We start from the raw sequence: 17355 nt of genomic DNA on the forward strand, positions 1-17355 counted from the left end.
GATGGGGAGGGAGGTGAGAGGGGCAATTGGGATGAGGAACACATGTAGACCCATGGCTGATTCACGTCAATGTATGGCAAAAACCACTACATTATTGTGAAGTAATTAGCCTCCAATTAAAATAAATACATTAATTTAAAAAAAAAAAAAAAGAAAATTGGATATACCAAGGGAACATTTCATGCAAATATGGGCACAAAAAAGGACAGAAATGGTATGGACCTTACAGAAGCAGAAGATATTAAGAAGAGGTGGCAAAAATACACAGACGAACTATACAACAAAGATCTTCATGACCCAGATAACCATGATGGTGTGATCACTCACCTAGAGCCAGACACCCTGGAATGTGAAGTCAAGTGAGCCTTAGGAAGCATCACTACAAACAAAGCTAGTGGAGGTGATGGAATCCCAGTTGAGCTATTTCAAATCCTAAAAGATGATACTGTGAAAGTGCTGGACTCAATATGCCAGCAAATTTGGAAAACTCAACAGTGACCACAGGAATGGAAAAGGTCAGTTTTCTTTTCAACCCCAAACAAAGGCAATGCCAAAGAATGTTAAAACTATTGCACAATTGTACTCATCTCACACGCTAGTAAAGTAATACTCAAAATTCTTCAAGCGAGGCTTCAACAGTACATGCACCAAGAACTTCCAGATGTTCAAGGTGGATTTAGAAAAGGAAGTGGAACCAGAGATCAAATTGCCAAAATCCTTTTGATCATAAAAAAAAGCAAGAGAATTCCAGAAAAACATTTATTTCTGCTTCATTGACTACACTGAAACCTTTGACTGTGTAGATCACAACAAACTGTGGAAAATTCTGAAAGAGATGGGAATACCAGACCACCTGACCTGCCTCCTGAGAAATCTGTATGCAGGTCAAGAAGCAACAGTTAGAACTGGACCTGGAACAACAGACTGGTTCCAAATTGAGAAAGCAGTACATCAAGGCTATATATTGTCACACTGCTTATTTAACTTATATGCAGAGTACATCATTTGAAATACTGGGGTGGATGAATTACAAGCTGGAATCAAGACTGTCACGAGATATATTAATAACCTCAGATACACAGGTGACACCACAATTACAGCAGAAAGTGAAGAACTAAAGAGCCTCTTGAAAGTGAAAGATGAGAATGAAAAAACTGGCTTAAAATTCAACATTAAAAAAATGAAGATCATGCCATAAGGTCCCAACACTTCATGACAAATAGATGGGGAAACAATGGAAATAGTGAGAGATTTTATTTTTGGGGGCTCCAAAATCACTGCAGATGATGACTGCAGCCATGAAATTAAAAGACACTCGCTCCTTGGAAGAAAAGGTATGACCAACCTAGACAGCATATTAAAAAGCAGAGACATTACTTTACCAACAAAGATCCATCTAGTCAAAGCTATGATTTTTCCAATAGTCATGTACAGATGTAAGAGTTGGACCACCAAGAAACCTTAGTGCCAAAGAACTGATGCTTTTAAACTGTGGTGTTGGAGAGGACTCTTAAGAGTTCCTTGGACTCAAGGAGATCCAGCCAGTCAATCCTAAAGAAAATCAGTCCTGAATATTCATTGGAAGGACTTACATTGAAGCTAAATGTCCAATATTTGGTCACCTGATGCAAAGAGCTAACTCACTGGAAAAGACCCTGATCCTGGGAAAGACAAAAGGCAGGAGGAAGAGAGGACGATGGAGGATGAGACAGTTGAATGGCATCACTGTCTCAATGGACATGAGTTTTAGCAAGCTCCAAGAGTTGGTGATGGACAGGGAATCCTGGCATACTGCAGCCTATGGAGTTGCAAAGAGTCAGACAAAACTGAGCGACTGAACTTAACTGAACTCAAATGGGCAGGAAAAAAGCAGAAATAGTTTCATACTAATCAGTCTCTTCCTAGGAATCTTCATAATTTAACTAACTGCAATAAGCAACAGTTATAACTGGACATGTAACAACAGACTGGTTCCAAATCAGGAAAGGAGTTCATCAAGTCTGTATATTGTCAAACTGCTTATTTAACTTACATGCAGAGTACATCATGAGAACTGCTTGACTGGATGAAGCACAAGCTGGAATCAAGACTGCTGGGAGAAATATCAATAACCTCAGATATGCAGATGACACCACCCTTATGGCAGAAAGCGAAGAAGAACTAGAGAGCCTCTTGATGAAAGTGAAAGATGAGAGTGAAAAAGTTGTCTTAAAGCTCAACATTCAGAAAACTAAGATCATGGCATCCAGTCCCATCACTTCATGACAAATAGATCGGGAAACAGTGGAAACCAGTGGCTGACTTTATTTTTGAGGGGATCCAAAATCACTGCAGGTGGTGACTACAGCCCTGAAATTAAAAGATGCTTGCTCCTTGAAAGAATAGCTATGACCAACCTAGATAGCATATTAAAAAGCAGACACATAACTTTGCCCACAAAGGTCCATTTAGTCAAAGCTATGGTTTTCCCAGTAGTCACGTATGGATGTGAGAGTTGGACTGTGAAGAAAGCTGAGTGCCAAAGAATTGATGCTTTTGACTGTGGTGTCGGAGAAGACTCTTGAGAGTCCCTTGGACTGCAAGGAGATCCAACCAGTCCATCCTAAAGGAGATCAGTCCTGAGTTTTTATAGGAGGGACTGATGTTGAAGCTGAAACTCCAATATTTCGGCCACCTGATGCGAAGAGCTGACTCATTTGAAAAGACCCTGATGCTGGGAATGATTGAAGGCAGGAGGAGAAGGGGACGACAGAGGATGAGATGGTTGGATGGCATCACCAACTCAATAAAGATGAGTTTGAGTAAACTCCTGGAGTTGGTGATGGACTGGGAGGCCTGGTGTGTGTGGTCCATGGGATCGCAAAGAGTCGGAAAGGACAGAGTGACTGAACTGAACAATACCATGTAAGGATTTTATGGGCATGTACAACAAAGAGTTTTTTTAAAATGCGAAGCAAATAACTAGTTGTTAATAATGACAAATTGTCCCTTTGGGAGTTTTCCTCTATATTAGTCAGGACTAATCTGTAAAATGTTTCAAAGACATTGATTGACACTTAGTAACTGGCTAGCCTATTATTTCACTAATGATAAGATAATCACAGCACTCTCAAAGGTAAAGTATTTACTATTTAAGTATTAAAAAGAGTTCCCATTTGCAATTATTTCACTGCGGAGTTACAGATTCTGAACCTTAGTATTTGAGTTGTCCAAATTTACTACTATTATGTATGTTGCTGTAATTTAATTTTATAAAACATATTTAGTATCAATAAAAAGGCATTTATTCTATTTTGTTTTAATATAAACTACCCTACAGTTGAGTTCATTTCACATGCTTGCAAGATAATGCTCAAAATCCTTCAAGCTAGGCTTCAACAGTATATGAACTGAGAAGTTCCAGATGTATAAGCAGGATTTAGAGAAGGCAGAGGAAACCAGAGATCAAATTGCCAACATCCGTTGGATCACAGACAAAGCAAGGGAATATCAGAAAAACATCTACTTCTGCTTCACTAACTATGCTAAAGCCTTTGACTGTGGGTGTCTTACACAGTCATGTCTGACTCTTCACGACTCCATGGACGGTAGCCTGCCAGGCCCCTCCATCCATGGGATTCTCCAGGCAAGAATACTGGAGATGGTTTTCATTCCCTTCTCCAGGGGATCTTTCCAACCCAGGGATCAAACTCCAGTTTCCCATACTGCAGGCAGATTTTTTACTGTCTAAGCCACCATAGAAAAAGCAAGGGAATTCCAGGAAAACATTTACTTCTGCTTCAGTGAGTATGCAAAAGCACTTGTGTGGATCACAACAAACTGTGGAAAATTCCTAAAGAGATGGGAATACCAGACCACCTTATCTATCTTCTGAGAAACAGGACCTGGATGCAGGTCAAGAAGTAACAGAACAGGACATGGAACAATGGAACTGGTTCAAAATTGGAAAAGGAGTATATCAAGGTATATGTCTTCACCCTGCTTACTTAACTTAGCAGAAGACACAATGTGACCTGCTGGGCTGGAGGAATCACAAGTTGGATTCAAGTTTGCCAGGAGAAGTATCAACAATCTCAGATATGTAGATGGCACTCTAATGGCAGAAAGTGGAGAAGAAGTAAAGAGCCTCCTGATGAGGGTGAAAAAGGAGAGTGAAAAAAAGCTAGCTTAAAACTCACCACTCAAAAAATGAAGATCATGGCATCTGGTCCCATCATTTCACGGCAAATAGATGGGAAAAAAGTGAAAACAGTGACAGACTTCATTTTCTTGGGCTCCAAAATCATGGTGTACAGTGACTGCAGCTATGAAACAAAAAGGTGCTTGCTCCTTGGAAGAAAAGCTATGATAAACCTAGACAGTGTGTTAAAAAGCAGAGACATCACCTTGTCCACAAAAGTTCATATAGTCAAAACTATGGCTTTTCAAGTAGTCATGTATGGATGTGAGAGTTGGACCATAAAGAAGAGTGAGTGCTGAAGAAGTGGTGCTTTTGAATTGTGGTGCTGGAGGAGACTCTTGAGAGTCCCTTGGACAGTAAGGAGATTGAACCAGTCAATCCTAAAAGAAATTCCTGAATATTAATTGGAAGGACTGATACTGAAGCTGAAGCTCCAATACTTGGGCCACCTGGTGTAAAGTGGAAAAGACCCAGATGCTGAGAAAGATTGAAGGCAAGAGGAAAAGTGGATGACAGAGAGTGAGATGGTTGGAGAGCATCACTGACTCAATGGACGTGAGTTTGAGCAAACTCTGGGAGATAGTGAAGGACAGCGAAGCCTGGAGTGCTGCAGTTCACGGGGTCACGAAGAGTCAGAGAAGACCTGCTCAGTGAATAACAACAAATGATTATTATTGATTTAAACCCAAAAGTCAAAACAACATTAAAGTGTAATTAAAGTATTTCTATTAGATGTGTCTGCCAGAGTCCCAAGTTAGCAGTTCAGCTCATCTTGTAATCCCAATAGCTCACCTATAACCCCTATAACTGTGTTTCTTTCCCAGAACTACTGTATCTTTCTGTAGTAGACTATTCTACTTGATTAAGATGATGTATCGACTTTTTTGGTTTGTTTGTCTTTGTTTAACACTTGAGATGCAGTGGTAAAGAATCTACCTGCCAATGCAAGAGAAGCAGGATATGTGGGTTTTTCTCTGGTGTGGGAAATGACAACCAACTCCAGTATTTTTGTCTGGAGGATTCTATGGATAGAGGAGTCTGTTGAGATACAGTCTATGGGGTTACAAAGACTCTGACACAACTGAGCAGGCATGCAGGAGTTTGAGAGATGTTGGACATCAGCTACGATTGCTCCTCTATTTCACACACACACACACAGAGCCAGACTTTTGAACCACTAAATGGGTAAGGTAACTTTTAAGATATTTAGATGTATTTAGAATGGATCAAATTAAATATTCTAATATTCTTCCTTCCTCCTTCTGCTATTGATATGAAAATGTTAATTTCTCAGCCCTCTGAAACTATGCAATGCTACCCTTCTTTAACTTTTTTCTTAATTTCAAAAGGATTATTGTAATCAGGTAAAAAATTTCTTGTAATACATAAAAGCTTCCATAGGTTTTCCAACAGTGAAAAGTCATTCCTTTCACTTTCAAATAAAATTTTATAAAAAGAAATGCTAGGTGGTGAACCAGTTGTTAATGATAGCAAACTTCTCATTCGGAGTTTTAATCTCTGTATGTCAATAATGTATAACTAATATCATATATTATCACTGGTATATATCTGCTATATAATTAAATATCAGTTTTAATTATATAGATGATTATACCTGCTCCCTTTAGTCTCCTGACACATGAATAAAAATAAAATATATGCTACATTTTATGCATTATAACACATATTTCATATATGGAAAGGGCAAATATGATACACAATAAAATCACTGCAAATGGTGACTGTAGCCATGAAATTAAAAGACCAATGGTCCTTGGAAGAAAAACTATGACCAACCTAGACAACATATTAAAAAGCAGAGACATTACTTTGCCAACAAAGGTCCATCTAATCAAAGCTATGGTTTTCCCATTAGTTTTGTATGGATGTGAGAGTTGGACCATAAAGAAAGCTGAGCACCAAAGAACTGATGCTTTTGAACTGTGGTTTTGGAGAAGACCCTTGAGAGTCCCTTGGACTGCAAGGATATCCAACAATCCTCAAGGAAATCAGTCCTGAATATTCATTGGAAGGACTGATGCTGAAGCTGAAACTCCAACACTCTGGCCACCTGATGCGAAGAGCTGACTCACTGGAAAAGACCCTGACGCTGGGAAAGGTTGAAGGCAGGAGGAGAAGGGGATGACAGAGGATGAGATGGTTGGATGGCATCACCAACGTGATGGACATGAGTTTGAGTAAGCTCTGGGAGTTGGTGATGGACAGGAAGCCTGACATACTACTGTCCCTGCAGTTGCAAAGAGTCAGACATGACTGAGAGACTGAACTCCTAGGGGAGTCCAAGATGAAGGCTGTAACTGTAACAAGCAGTTAGAGTTAGCTTGTTTCATTTCTTAACTAGCCAGGAAGAGGACACTAATCTTGCATTCAAGTCAAAGGAGAACATGAGCTGTGAATGGCAACCCACTCCAGTATTCTTTTTTTTTTTTTTTTTAATTTTTTTATTAGTTGGAGGCTAATTACTTCACAACATTTCAGTGGGTTTTGTCATACATTGATATGAATCAGCCATAGATTTACACGTATTATTCTTACCCGGGAAATCCCAAGGACAAGTGAACCTTCCATGGGGTTGTAAGAGTGGGACATGACTTAGCAACTAAATAACATGATTTAGAAATAGAAAGCAAAGTTCTGCTGCATTTCTGCCCTTTGATAACCATGTACCATTTGACACCTTTGAGCTTTTTATTTCGATTCTATAAATTGAAAATAAAAATACTTCAAATCAGCAGTATGGTTAAGAATGTGTATATCAGAGTCACTATCTCTGAATTTGACTCCTGACTCTGCCCTAACTATATGACATCAAGTAAACTGCTTCATTTCTCTGTGCCTTGGTTTCATGATCCATAAAATGAAGATGAATAATCTATTTCTTCATATTACTTTGAAGATTAAACTAGTTAGTGTGTGTGTATATATATACATATATATATTATATGTATTATATATATATAATGGTGTTGGTGACACAGTAAGCCCTTAATATATGTTACTACTTTTGTTTTCAATATTATTTTTATTTGGAGGGTTGTAAGAATTAGGGAAAAAACAGATGTTTTAAAATAAAAACATTTCAAAAACTTGAAATGGGAGAATACAGCAAAGCAAATTTGACATAGCCACTCTGAATCTATTATTAAGAATCTTTGGGTTTATTTAAATAATTATAATATCATATATTGATCCCTTAGCAATTTGTTACAGTTTATATTTGATATTTGATTTCCATTTGGCCCCAAAAAGTTAAAATAGCTTTTAAAAACACCAACTTTCTGATTTTGGCAACATTTTTCAAAACTTATTATTAATTCACAAAAGTTGGCATTAGACCATGAACTTCTTCAGAAATAATTACAAAGCAGGAACACTCAGCTGCCTCAAAAATAAATTCAGCTTCCTTGCTAAAGGGGATGATTTTAAAATAAAATGCTTTCCTTTTATCTTTAAATTGACTTGGAGACATTATAAATTCTGTTTTTTAAGAATCAATCAAACATAATCTCAATTAACTATATACAGAAATCCCAATAAATAGGGATAAGCTTTTAAAAATTACGATGTTGGTCACCACAAAAAAAGAATCTCCACAGAATTAGATACGTCCCTGCACAATATTACAGGTTTAAATATACAACCCAGATTCTAGAGCTGTTATTATGGTCTCAAAGTCTGAGACTGAAACTGAAAGATGCACTTCAGCTGCAAATATGTAGCAATTATCATGAAATGAACTTCATTCCACATTTTTGCTAATCACCATGGTAACCTGCATTCAATGGATTCTTTCTGGGAAACATTCCAGACTCTATCAGACATTTTTAGTTTGGAAGGTTAGAATATTCTTACTTACTTGGTTGCTTATATTGTTTTTAGCAATATATAATGGCATTATCAAAAGAATGTACAAGAATATTGAAACCGTTTGATATAATAATAAAATTCTTAGGTCATAAAGGTAAGAAGACTTGACTGCTAACATTTACTAATAATACTTCATAAATATTAACAAATACATGATCTTAAAAATTTATAAATTTTAAGTGATCTAAATTCAACATGTTTTGACTATTGATAATATACACACATGTACTTACATGCTATATATGAAACATATAGGATATAAAATTGATTCCTATCAATAAAATATAAAGAATTTCTCATTCAGACATAGGAAAAATGTCCATTTTGGCAATAAAGTGGTTTGAGAAACATACTGTCTTAGAAAACATATCAAAAGAATGATGTGTTGACACTGGAACAATATCCTCCATTCTCAGGTCTATGTATACGGCTTACGAGGTAACTTATACATCAGACTTAGAAAGCAAAAATATCAAGAGAGAGGTATGGACTGGGAATTCATATTCCAAATTTTTCATAATGAGATAGTAGAAGAAAATATATACCTGGATATCAGACCGAGGACATCTACTTTAAGTGGACAGTCAGCAAAGTGTGACCAGTCCCTGATGGGACAAAAGACTTGTGCAAGAATGTGCAACACTTTGCCTCTACATTAAGGAAGTCTTATTATTTAAAAAAAAAAAGTCATGTGAGCTAAACATGTGCTTACTGATGTAGTAGATTTACATTCTGGAATAAGTTTCTTGGGTTTTCCTGGTGGCTCAGCAGTAAAGAATCCGACAATGCAGGAGATGAGGATGCAAGCTCTGCGGTGGGAAGATTATCTAGAGAAAGAAACAGCAACCCACTTCAGTATTCTTGCTTGGGAAATCCCATGGACAGAGGAGCCTGGTGGTCTACGGTCCATAGGGCCGCAAAGCGTCACACATGACTTAGCCCCTAAGCAACAACAACACATTCCTTATCTTACTGCAGACTGGGAATAGTTTATAAACTGGTATTGGAGGAGAAAATGGTCTTCTAAGGAAAGCCCCAGAGATCAAGGAAGAGGAAGCCTGATAGAAGACATCTAAATTGTAAATAAAAAGTTAATTAGGGATTTGGTTTCTGTTTTAACATGTAAAGTGTTTAGAAATCATCAGTTCTGTTTTTATAATCAGAAAAAGTCAGACACATTGAAACTGACTTTCTTAAACCCATCAAATTATTGAGGTTACAGGATACCAATCCAAATGTGGAGAGAAAGGCAAATCCAGAGAATCACAGCTAAAATTTGCTTATCTGGATAAAAGCGGCTGGAATTATAAACAGGTAGAAACCCTGAAATGGTAATGTTAAAAAATTGCTTGAAGCTGAGTATGGATTAGTGTGAGAGCAAGAAACTCTTGCAGCCCCAATCTTGGTGGGTGTGGGGTGGGGTGGGGGTTCGTATATTCCTGTACTTTAACTCCAAAAAAAAAAAAAAAAAAAATTCCACCAGTATTCACAATGAAAAGTCAAAAGAATATGCCCTATTAGTTCTAGAAGAGGTAGAGGAAGAAAAACCTTTGTGAAATAAACCCATCGTTTTTTACATAACAGAGTTATAGGGGGAAATGACTTTATTGGAGCCTTCCCTTCAAAGAGCCACGTGAACAGGGCATTGTCCTCATTTCAGCCCTCTTTAGCTTTCTCGTCTCATTGAAACAGGAAAGAGTTATATAAAAAGAAATACTTATGATAGTCACAGGCCAGAGACACAGACTCACTAAAAGACTGAGACTTGATTAGATTATACAACACTGTTCCTCCTCCACACCTTTCCCCACACCAGCAGATTCTAGTCTAATAACAGTAGATTACAGCTGAAGAAGCTGCAAGCACAAAATGTCTCTGGTGGTATTTTCAGAAAACCAAACTTAAGATGGAAATTAAAGGCTGAGTTGTGTCCTCAACCAAACTTATATGTTGAAGTCTTAACCCCAGTACCTCAGAATGTGACTGATTAAAAGATAGTAATAATAACAATAATATAATATAATATAATCCTAGGCAGATCATATTAAAACTTTAGAAAACCCAAAACAAAGGCAATTTTTGAAGGAAGCCAGTGGAAAATATCTTACCTATAGGGGAGCAAGAATAGTAATTACAGCAGAATTCTTATCAGAAACTGTTTAAGCAAGAATATGGCACAGTGAAACATTTAAAATGCTGAAGAGAAAAAAAAAATCACCAACGTGAAATTTCATATCCAGTGAACTTATCCTTCAAAATTGTAAAGAAATAGTCTTTCTCATACAAACAAAAACTAGCAGACCCATCCTATACAAAATATTAAACAAATATTTTCAGGCAGAAAGAAAATATAGGAGAAGAAATAAATAAATAAATATATATATATATATATATATTTGTTACCATTAATTGATCTAAAGATAACTCTTAAATAGTAGTTGCTAAAACCAGTAGCAATTTACTTTGTCACAAAGACAGATAAGTTAAATGTAAGAAAATAACATCATACAGAATGAGAGGGAGCAACTGAGTATACTCTGCAATTGAGAACTCTGGTATAGAATTCTTTGAAGGTAGTGTTAGATTGTAAACTCTAGAATAACCACTATAAACTTAAAAAAGGTATAATTGATATGATAAGAAATAAAAATAAAGTTCAGAAATAGACCCATGCAGGAATAGCCAACTGATCTTTGACAAAGGAACAGAGGTAATTCAATGGGAAAGTCTTTCAACAAATGATACTGTATTAACTAGACCTCTACTGCAACAAAGAGAACCTCTTTGTGATATGAATGATGCCACTCTGAAAAAACTACATATTGTATAATCCCAGTTTTATCACTTTCTGGTGAAGGTATAAAATATAGTCATGCTGCTGCTGCTGTTGCAAAGTCGCTTCAGTTGTGTCCTACTCTGTGCGACCCCATAGACGGCGGCCCACCAGGCTCCCCCGTCCCTGGGATTCTCCAGGCAAGAACACTGGAGTGAGTTGCCATTTCCTTCTCCAACGCGTGCAAGTGAAAAGTGAAAGTGAAGTCGCTCAGTCATATCCAGCTCTTCGAGACCCCACGGACTGTAGCCCACCAGGCTCCTCCATCCATGGAATTCTTCAGGCAAGAGTACTGAGTGGGTCGCCATTGCCTTCTCCAAAATATAGTCATAGTAAAGAGATAAATGGTTTTTAAGACGTTCGGCAGGGAATAGGATGTGGTCAGTAGGAAATGCCCAAAATATTTTTAGGTACAAAATTATTTTTCATTATACTATAATGGTGAATACAAAATATAAGACTGTAGTAGTAAAATACATAGAACTTTACAACATAAAGAGCAAACATTATGTATCAAATAAAAAGTTATTTAGGAGGTTTGAGGATCTCAGGATGTAATACAGAATGTGACAAAAATAATCTAACAGTACTACAAATGAATAAACCAATCTCATTGGAGAGGGTGGGAGAATATGGAGTTGACTTAAGCAATTTTGGAAATTAGTGAGAGACTTTAAAGGCAAAATGAACTGTACACACAACCGCACTCTACTCGATAAATTTGTTTCCCTTGAGGGTGGGTATAAGTCAATAATAAGAAATAGTTATTTGCATATGCTGGAACTGAACATTTAAGTAAATGGGTGGTAGCAGAAGTCAAGTTTCTCACTATTTGGTTGGGAGGTTACAGATAAGCAAGTGAAAAAGCTAAAATGAGCCTTGATAATGAGTTTGGGTTGTAGATATCGGTATATACTTGTGCTTAGTTTAATACAGGGAGAGATGGCTATCCATGTAAGTATATTTAGATATATGTATACATATAGGTTAGTTGTGAAATGAAGTGAAAGTGTTAGTTGCTTAGTTGTGTCCCACTCTTTGGAATCTCATGGGCTGTGTCCCCTCCCTAGGCTTCTCTAGGGTACCCTATACGTAGGATAATGTAATTATCCAAGCAAGAATACTGGAGTGGGGAGCCATTCCCTTCTCCAGGGGAGCTTCCTGGCCCAGGGATCGAACCTAGTTCTCCTGCATTGCAGGCAGTTTCTTTGCCATCTGAGCCAGGTTAGTATACATACATATATCTCATTTGAAAGAGCCTAGAATCAACAACACCCTAACAGCAATATACAAACCCAGTGCCCAGATTGGTTTCTAAAATCACAATCCAGCTAAAGAAACTATGACTCCTTAGAGAAGTAACTGGTTCTAGGACTAGGTGTAAAAAACATTAAAAGATGCACATGGGGTACCTTCTGGTGTCAAAAAGTAAGGAAGTGCTTGGGGAAAAAAAGCTATATTAATGGCAATATGTCTAAAAGACATAGGAGTCAACTGGAAGAGCTCCCAATGGCCACAGCTGAAAAAATGTTATTAACGGCAACAAGGTAAATAAAGTTGCATTGGTTTATAACCCAAAAGATGAAATAAATATCCAAAATGATACATGTGAATGAATTAATGTATGCATTATTATAAAATACATGGATTCACAGGTTTTGCAAAATTGTTAGGGTAAACCAACATTTCTTAGGCTGAGGCTCTTGGAATGACTCCAAGAATAATATAAAACTGACCCCCTAGGGAGCTACCACATCTGATATCACCACCAGTTGTACCAGTCTAGGTCTGAACTTGTGGTCACCTTCACAACAGTCTCTAGACACAGAGGGATTAGAGAATAGAAAAGGGAATGACACTTAAACTGAGGAACTAGGAATTAAGCTCTAATCATTACAGAGTTAGATCAAGTCACTGCTACTGCTACTGTTTCTCGAATAACAACAATGCAACTTACTACAGGGAAAGTCTGGCCTTCCTAACCAGTGATGAGAGCCAGAAATCACAGGATTACCTCCAACTCATTTGCACTTGGGCTTCCCTACTGGCCAGTGGTAAAGAACCCACCTGCCAATGAAGAAGACATGAGTTCAATCCCTGGGTTGTGAAGATCCCCTGAAGAAGGAAATGGCAACCCACTCCAGTACTCTTGCTTGGAGAATTTCATGGACAGAGGAGTCTGGCAGGCCACAGTCCATGGGGTTGTAAAAAAGAGTTGGACACAACTTGATGACTAAACAGTAACATTTGCATTTTCCAGTTTTTGTAAATAATGCTTTTTGTAATAAATGCATCTATTTTGTAGAATTTGAGTTACTTGAAAGTCTGGGAAATATAACTTTCAGCTTTTCAATCTCTTCAAATAGAACATTAGTGAAATAAAGCCTGAGAAAGTCAATCTAAGTATTTACCATTGCAGATTAAAGACATATTTTAGAACAAATTTCAAAGAATATCACAAATTCTCAAGTATATTTTAACTCAAAGTCAAGCAAAAATCTAAAGAATTTAATTTTGATATATAGCAACTGAATGCAGTAGGAGGTAAATGCAAATCTCTGGAATATTTTCTTTTATAAACCCTGAATATTCACTGGAAGGACTGATGCTGAAACTCCAATACTTTGGCCACCTTATGCAAACAGCTGACTCACTGGAAAAGATCCTGATGCTGGGAAAGACTGAGGACAGGAGGAGAACTGGGTAGCAGAGGATGAATAGTTAGATAACACCACCGACTCAGTGGACATTAATTCGAGCAAACTCTGGGAGATGGTGAAGGACATAGGAACCTGGTGTGCTGTAGCCCAGAGGGTTGCAAAGAGTCTGACATGACTTATCAACTGACAATGACATAGACTAGAGGAGCAAGGTGTCACAGATTTAAAAAAGCTCATTTTTACATTCAGTTTTAATTTTGATGATTTTAGAAAATTCTTATGCCTCTCGAAGCACAGAAGTTTTAAGTGAATAGAATGCTAAAGACATCATTTCAAATGAAAGTACATAAATTGATCATCAAAATACATAAACTGATCAACATCATAAAAATAAAGCAGAAGTTTTGATTAACACATATATATTACAGATTGATGAATTTTCCTTAAGATGTTAAGGAAATGAAGAAAGTTTGAAAAATAAAATTTAGAAAAATTTAATGATGAATAAAAAAGAAATTTTTAAAAAATAATTTCACTGCCATTTTTGGTGCATTTCCTTACAGTTGTTCTCCTATATCATAAGTATTCTTTTTAAATAATGGAATATCCTACATTATAATTCTGTATCCTGCACTTTTTACATAGTAATGTATTTAAGCACTTTATAGTATTAAAATATAAAAATCAGCAACTTGATAGCTACATAGCAACTTTTATATGTACAAAACATAATTCTTTTCTACTCTTTTGTTACTATTTGAATTTATTGCAACTTTTCACTATTATAACAATGTGCTCTCTCATGAACATCTATTTCATCCAAATCTTTTAATGCAATTAGTATAACATTTCTCACAAATTTCTTCCCAAAGGTTTCTTCCCTTCTAGTACTTTTAAAGAGCATGTTTTTTAAAAACTTCTTGTATGTTAACCAAACTGTCTCTCATCCCGTATCACTAAAAATTATACAATTTTTTAGAAAGAAAATGACAGACTTTAAGAGACATTCTGGCCCAAGGCCTGAAGTGAAAAAAGTCAGTGATTTTATATCTGGGAACCTGAATGTAAAAGATAAGGGTTGAAGAATTGTATTTATCACAGAATTGATGATACATTTTTCTGAGAGAAGTAGAGTTGTTATGGGACTATTGGTAAATAGTTTAAAGCATTAGTCCCACAGCCAAATGCTAAGTTTTGTACTTGATTTTGACTTATGTCAGATAACAACTTTTTTACATCAGAAAATAACCTCAAACTTTAAAATGATGGATTTTCTCTCATTTTCACCTTTGTGCTAGCATATGCAAATCATTGCCTCTTTATGCCCTTCAAATACATCTTGGAAATATGCAAATAAAGAGCTAGCCATTGCATGTGTGTGTTAGCAGTTCTATCTCCTCAGTTATTTCAAGATTAAATATAATTTTATGTTGTTTACTTAAACAGTAACTATATAATCATAACCTTTGCATAATAATTTATGATTGAGGATTTACAGCTTTACAACCATTAACTTATTAATCTTTACAACTTGCTCTGAAGGCTTAACTTGGTAACTCTAAGCATTTGTGATTTATAGATGGAGAAAATGAAATAGGCAGGTGAGATTCTTTATTTGTAATTGATATTGACTGATCTGGGAAAGAAGCCAGGACTCTGGAGTGTTCATTCTCTAGTCCGGTATCTTGGTTATAGAATCTACTGATTCATTATTTTAATTGTTACAATAACATAGCAAATTATCCAACACCCAATGTTCTATCAAATGGAACCACACACATAGGGCACTAAAATCAATGAGGTTAACAACAGTATTGCTAACATACCTTAAATTGAGGGTTTTCTGAAGCTAAACTTAATCTGTTAAATTAAAACACTAATGCTAGTGTTATCATTATGTATATTTAACTTTATTATATAACTGTAAAGTTTATAAATTGAAGCTACCTCATTTAAAGACTCTCAAATACACTTTTTTATTTGCAGAATACTGATACATAAATCAGAGAAGGCAATGGCAACCCACTCCAGTACTCTTGCCTGGGAAATCCTATGGACAGAGGAGCCTGGTAGGCTGCAGTCTGTGGGGTCGCTAAGGGTGGGACACGACTGAACGACTTCACTTTCACTTTTCACTTTCATGCATTGGAGAAGGAAATGGCAACCCACTCCAGTGTCCTTGCCTGGAGAATCCCAGGGATGGGGGATTCTCGTGGGCTGCCGTCTACGGGGTCGCACAGAGTCAGACACGACTGAAGGGACTTAGCAGCAGTAGCAGCAGCAGACACATAAATATTACAAATCCATGTTGAATAAGAGCTACTTGACAGCACTATAATTTTATTCAATGTGCAACAAATTAATTGTGACATAGTATAAGAGTATAAGACCAAGTCATGGAAGGCTGTTAGATGGGGTAAATCAGAAAATTCCAGACCTAGTGGAGTTAGGCTGTGGCATGGGATAAATACTGAGATGTGGCCAAAATGTAAGTTAACTCTTCTGTCTGAAAGGTAGATATGTGACTTTCAGTATGGAGCAAAGCAACTGATTCAAAATATAGATTGTAATGAGCTTTTGGAGAAACAGACAAATTGAGGGGTAAATATTTAAAATAGGAGAAGCTGACGGAATGTTTCAGGTTTCATAGAGCTAATAATACACATAACAACAAGACAAAATATTTGAACCCCTTAACTATGGACGGAGGTTCATGACATTGTACAAGAGACAGGAATCAAGACCATCCCCAAGAAAAAGAAATGCAAAAAGCAAAATGGCTGTCTGAGGAGTACTTACAAATAGCGGGAAAAGAAGAGAAGCAAAAAGCAAAGGAGAATAGGAAAGATACACCCATTTGAATGCAGAGTTCCAAAGAATAGCAAGGAGAGATAAGAAAGCCTTCTACAGTGATCAATGCAAAGAAATAGAGGAAAACAATAGAATGGGAAAGATTAGAGATCTCTTCAAGAAAATTAGAGCTACCAAGGGAACATTTCAGGCAAAGATTGGGCTCAAAAAAGGCTAGAAATGGTATGGACCTAACAGAAGCAGAAGATATTAAGAAGAGGTGGCAAGAATACACAGAAGAAATATACAAAAAAGATCTTCATGACCCAGATAATCATGATGGTGTGATCTCTCACACTCACCTAGAGCCAGACATCCTGGAATGTGAACTCAAGTGGGCCTTAGGAAGCATCACTACAAACAAAGCTAGTGGAGGTGATGGAATTCCAGTTGAGCTATTTCAAATCCTAAAACATGACACTGTGAAAGTGCTACACTCAATATGTCAGCAAATTTGGAAAACTCAGCAGTGGCCACAGGACTGGAAAAGGTCAGTTTTCATTCCAATCCCAAAGAAAGATAATGCCAAAGAATGCTCAAACTACTGCACAATTATACTCATCTCACACACTAGTAAAGCAATGCTCAAAATTCTCCAAGCCAGGCGTCAGCAATACGTGAACTGTGAACTTCCAGATGTTAAAACTAGTTTTAGAAAAGGTAGAGGAACCAGAGATCAAATTGCCAACATTTGCTGGATCATCGAAAAAGCAAGAGAGTTCCAAAAAAACATTTATTTCTACTTTATTGACTATGCCAAAGTCTTTGACTGTGTGGATCACAATAAACTGTGGAAAATTCTGAAAGAGATGGGAATACCAGATCACCTGACCTGCCTCTTGAGAAACCTGTATGCAGGTCAGGAAGCAACAGTTAGAACTGGACATGGAACAACAGACTGGTTCCAAACAGGAAAAGGAGTACATCAAGGCTGAATATTGTCA

This window comes from Cervus elaphus, chromosome 28 (assembly GCF_910594005.1).
Source record: "Cervus elaphus chromosome 28, mCerEla1.1, whole genome shotgun sequence".
In the NCBI taxonomy this organism is placed as follows: Eukaryota; Metazoa; Chordata; class Mammalia; order Artiodactyla; family Cervidae; genus Cervus; species Cervus elaphus.